Below are 6,000 nucleotides of genomic sequence, written 5' to 3'. Positions count from 1 at the left end.
TTTTTCTCCATCTGTAGGTTCTGTTTTTACTCTTTTGGTGAAGCATTTCTTTCTTTTTTTTTTTTTTTGGTGAAGCCTTTTGATGAATAAGTGTTTAATTTTTAGGAGTTCCCAGTTATATAGTTTGTCTTCTGGTGTTTGTGCATTGTTAGTTATGGTTTGTATTCTATTTATGCCATGTATTAGGGCTCCTTGCATTTTTTCTATTTTTCCTCCATGACCTTTATCATGTTAGGTTTTATATTTAGATCTTTGATGCATTTTGGGTTAGTATTTGTGTAAGGTGTGAGATATGGGTTCTATTTCATTTTTTTAGAGATGGGCATCCAGTTTTGCCAGCACCATTTGTTAAAAAGACTCTCTTCCCCATTTAATTGACTTTGGTCCTTTGTCAAAGATCAGCTGACCATAAGTGGATGGATTTACATTTGGGTTCTCAATTCTGTTACATTGGTCTATGTGTTTGTTGTTGTAGCAGTACCAGGCTGTTTTGAACACCGTGGCTGTATAGTGTGTTCTGAGATCAGGTAGTGTGAGGCCTCCTACTTCATTCTTTTTTTTTTCAGTAATGCTTTGCTTTTCCAAGGCCTCTTTCCTTTTCATATAAAGTTTTTCCATCTTATTAAAGAATGCTGTTGGTATTTGGATCGGAATTTCATTATATCTGTTGATCGCCTTGGGTAGAATTGACAAGTATTTTCTAATTTTTGACAACGAGCGTGCCAAGTATAATTTTAAGTTATATAAAAATCCATTCTGTAAGTCATGATCATCTGTGGTAAGAAAAGAGACAAACACTCACTTTTGGAATCTATCTGGTCAAACTCAACATTATTTCAAAACATGATGAACAATGAAAAGACTTGTATTTAGGAAAACTTACTTCCAACTTGTAGTACTTACAACAGGTTAGACGATGCACATATATATTTTATTAGGCGTCCCCAGGGCTATTTTGCTTGAGCAGGTGAAATTTGTCCTTTATTCTACAACAATTTTTACATTATGACATGAAGATTAGAGAAATTCATTCACCATATGTTTCAGTTTGGGGAAATATGGCATATAGGTAATTGATCCAGTAAATAACCTGTCTATCTATCCCAAACACCTTCTAAGCACAACCGTTCCACTCATACACTTGTACATTCATACTTTTTTTTCCTGTATTTAAAGAGCAACCCACTTTCTTTCAGGAACTATTAAATTTTTAAATTAAATCAGGTCATACATTTGTGTCTGAATGGGCAAGACTTTTCTTTATTAAACTCTATTATTTTGTTCGATAATATCACAATAGGAAAAACATATTTTCTCTTTTTTAATTGTGCTTTAAGTGAAAGTTTACAATTAGAGTCAGTTTCTCATACAAAAACTTATACACACATTGTTATGTGACCCTAGTTGCTCTCCCTACAATGTGACAGCACACTGCTCCTCTCTACACTGTAAGAAAAATATTTTTAAATGTATTAATTAGACTTTGACTTATACTTCAATTCCAAAAGAGTAATATTTGTTAACTAATTTGAGCACAGATACTAACACATTTTGACCTGAATTTGATTCGTGAAGTTCAAGAAGACCTAAAAATCCAAAATAGATTCATTATTGATTATCACTAATGGCCTGTAACAAGTTCTTAGTCATATAGAAAAGGTTTATTTTTCAATGTAAACAAGAAAGTTTATGCATTTGTTAATTCTCCCTTTCTATTCAATCAATATTCCTCACAATATTGGTTTTAGGTACATGTTTGTGTGTACATGTGTGTGAATGTATCTGTATGTTTATATATGTATATATCTATACATAAGGAACCCTGGTGGTGCAGTGGTTAAGTGCTCAGCTGCTAACCAAAAAGGTGGGCAGTTTGAACCCGCAGCAGCTCCACTGGAGAAAAGCCCTGGAGATATGCTCTCGTAAAGATTACAGCCTAGGAAACCCTATGGGGCAGTTCCACTCTGTCATATAGGGTGGCTATGAGTTGGAACTGACTCAACGGGAAACACCAACATATGTGTATATATGTGCCTGTATTGACGTGTGTGCGCATTTATAAGTTGCATGCATATGTGTTTGTGTGTAGATATGTGTTCATGCATGTACATTTATTTACATGTATGCGTGTGTTATATTTGGAAACTCTGCGGGGCAGTTCTACTCTGTCCGATAGGGTCGCTATGAGTCGGAATCGACTCGACAGCAGTGGGGTGGGTGGGTGTGTTATATATATGTGTGTGTATGTTGCGTACATATGAATATTATTCCAAGGAAGAGAATATTTTAAGGCCATTCAAAACCAATTGAAATGTCAATATGTGTGTATAGAGTACTATTAGTAACGCAAAGATCAAGTTAGTTCTGACTTTTGATAAGCAGAATAAATAAAATAATGAACCCATTATAGTGTACTTGTGAGGCATTTAAGCTTTATAACTTTGCTTTGATCACCTTACTAGAAAGAGAAAGGCAGAATCTGTTCTAATTTAGCTGAAGTGTGTTTATTCTTCATATCTCACATTAGAACTATCAGCTCAAATGAATTTAGGGGCTCTAAATGTTTTCTCCCTTCCTTTGGACAGGACCAAGCTAGTCATTTACAGATAGGCATGTCCTTTATAAAAGGACAAGTGGGCTTCATGTATTAAGGCTACAATATAAACACGAGTGAAAATAATAATCTGATGCTAAATAGGTACACGTTGGCTGGATATCTGCCAGTACCAACAAGAAATTGCCAAAAAAGAAGGCCACAAGTGACTTTCCAGAAGTCTAAGGCTAACAGGAACCTGCAGATGTTGTACTACGTTTGTGGAGATCTAGGTGAGACCACACTGCCCTCCAGGTTAATTTCCTCTAGCAGCTTCTTACAATGAGAGTGTCTGGGCAGGGCCCTGGAGAAACATTGATTCTTCTATCCTAGTCGTTGACTTACTACAGTAGTCAACATTTTCTCCAGTGCTTGCTTTGGCAGCACTTATACTAAAATTGGAATGATACAGAGATTAGCGTGACCACACATAAAGATGACACACAAATTCATGAAGCATTCCATATTTTTTAAAGAGAACCTTTTTTTTTCCTCTGGTTAGAGAACTAACTACATCAGAGAACAATTCAAGATGAGGACACAGGACAGACCAACCAGATACCAACCCAGATAGGGAATTCTCAAAAAAAAAAAAAAAAAAAAAAACCAAAGCTAAAAAAGACTGGAAACAGAAAACCAGAGATGTCAATATGTAAACAATGGCAATGTCAAAACAAAAAAGAGGAATAAACAGTGTAGTTACAGAACTTTCATTTGGAGAGGAAGTCAAGGCAATATCAAGAAATAAAAGACTGGTTTAAACTTAGGAAAATAAAGGTAAATTTCAAACCACAAAGGAAGCTAACAAACCTACCTATCAAGTAAAAAAGAAGAAAACTATAAAGACTCAATGAACACAAAATCAACAGTAACAAAAGAAATGAAAATTCATAAACAAAAAGAACTCAGCACAGAAAATTAAGTGGAACAAAGAAACCCATCAATACCACACAAGCACACACAAACACACACACACACATGCAGAATGCAACAAAATGATAGCAGTAAATTCATACTTATCAATAATTACACTGAATGTAAATGGTTTAAGTGCACCAGTAAAGAGACAGAGAGTAGCATAATGGATTAAAAAAAAAACATGATCCATCTATATCCTGTCTACAAGAGACACACCTTAGACACAAAAACGTAAACAGACTAAAACTCAAAGGATGGAAAAAAAATCAAGCAAACAGTAACCAAAAAAAGAGCATAAAAATGATAAAATAGATTTTAAAGCAAAATCCATCAGAAAGGAAAAAGAAGGACACTATATAATGATTAAAGGATCAATACACCAGGAAGATATAACCATAACAAAGGTATACGTGCTTAAGGACAGGGCTCCAAAATACATAAAACGAACTCTAACAGCATTGAAAAGAGAAATATCTCCACAATGTCTCAGTTATCTAGTGCTGCTATAACAGAAATACCACAAGTGGATGATTTTTAACAAACAGAAATGTATTCTCTCACAGTCTAGGAGGCTAGAAGTCCTAATTCAGGCTGCCAGCTCCAGGGAAAGGCTTTCTCTCTCTGTCGGCTGTGGAAGAAGGTCCTTGTCATCAATCTTCCCCTGTTCTAGGAGCTTTTTGGCACAGGGACCCTGAGTCCAAAGGACGACCTCCCCTCCTAGTGCTTCATTCTTGGTGGCATGAGGTCCCCACCTCTCTGCTCACTTCTCTCTTCTTTTATCTCTTGTAACTCCCCTTACATTGGATCAGGGCTGTGACCTGAGTAAGGATGTTGCATCCACCCTGATCCTCTTTAACATAACCTAATCATCCTCATTAACCACAGGTAGGGATTAGGATTTACAACACATAGGATAATCACATCAGATCACAAAATGCAGGACAACCACACAATACTGGTAATTATGGCATAGCCAAGCTGACACATATTTTGGGGGGGGACACAATTCAATCCATGACAAACAATAATAGCAGGAGACTTCAACACACCACTTTCAGTGAAGGACAGAACATCTAGAAAGAAATTTAACGAAGATACAGAAAATCTAAATACTTTTCAACCAACTTGACCTCATAGATGCGTACAGAACACTCCACCCAATAGCAGCAAAGTAGACACTCCTTTCCAATGTACATAGAACATTCTCCAGAGTAGACCACATTTTAGGCCACAAAGCAAGGCTCAACAGAACCCAAAACATCAAAATAATAGAAACCATCTTCTCTAATCACAATACCATAAAAATAGAAATCAATAACAGGAATGGCAAGGAAAAAATATCAAATACATGGTAACTGAACAACACCTTGATTAAAAACTGCTGGGTAATAGAAAAAAAATCAAGAATGGAATAAAAAAAATTCATACAATCAAGCCAGAATGAAAACACATCTTACCAAAACTTTGAGACACAGCAAAAGCAGTGCTTAGAGGTCAATTTACAGCAATAAACACACACATCAAAAAAGAAGAAACATTAATCCCACAACTCTCACAAATAGAAAGAGAGCAGCAAAAGAAGCCCACAGTCACCAAAAGAAAGAAATAATAAAGATTAGAGCAGAAAGAAATGAAATAGAGAACAGAAAAACAATAGAAAGAATCAAACCAGAAGTTTTTCTTCAAAAGGATCAACAAAATTGACAAACCACTGGCAAAACTGACAAAAGAAAAACAGGAGAGGAAGCAAATAATCTGAATAAGAAATTAGATGATGACATCCCAACAGAATCAACTGAAATAAAGAGGATCATAACAGAATACTACAAAAAATTGTACTCCAACAAATTTGAAAATCTGGAGGAAATGGACAAATTTCTGGGAACACACTACATACCTAAACTAACATGAACTGAGGTAGAAAAGTAAACTGACTCATAACAGAAGAAGAGATTGAAGAGGTAACTAAAAAAAACTCCCAACAACAACAAAGCGCTGGCCTGGACGGCTTCATAGGAGAATTCTACCAAACTTTCAGAGAACAGCTCACACCAATACTACTCAAACTATTTCAGAGCATAGAAACGGAAGGAATACTCCCAAATTCATTCTATTAAGCAAACATAAGCTTGATACCAAAATCAGGCAAAGACACCAAAAAAAAAAAAAAAAAAGAGAGAGAAAACTACAGACCAATATCCCTCATGAATATTGACACAAAAATTCTTGACAAAAATCTAGCCAATAGAATTCAACAGCATATCAAAAAAAATAATAATACTTTATGACCAAGTGGGATTCATACCACACATGCAAGGATGGTTCAACACTAGAAAATCAACCAATGTAATCCATTGAATAAATAAAACAAAAGAAAAAATAACATAATCATCTCAACTGATGCAGAAAAGGGTGTTTGACAAAGTCCAACACCCATTCCTGATAAAAACTCTCGACAAAATAGAAATAGAAGGGAAATTCCTCGACAT

General features: G+C 35.4%; 1 non-coding gene across 1 annotated transcript; it reads left to right on the top strand.

Annotated features, from left to right (window-relative positions):
• Positions 1–2,961: 2,961 nt before the first annotated feature.
• On the top strand, positions 2,962–3,064 carry LOC126069818 (U6 spliceosomal RNA). Its single transcript, XR_007516085.1, has one exon. It is a non-coding gene; the product is annotated as a U6 spliceosomal RNA (small nuclear RNA).
• Positions 3,065–6,000: the final 2,936 nt, after the last annotated feature.

Source organism: Elephas maximus, chromosome X (genome assembly GCF_024166365.1).
Source record: "Elephas maximus indicus isolate mEleMax1 chromosome X, mEleMax1 primary haplotype, whole genome shotgun sequence".
NCBI classification, from domain to species: Eukaryota; Metazoa; Chordata; class Mammalia; order Proboscidea; family Elephantidae; genus Elephas; species Elephas maximus.
This window is presented reverse-complemented; position numbering and strand designations above follow the sequence as displayed.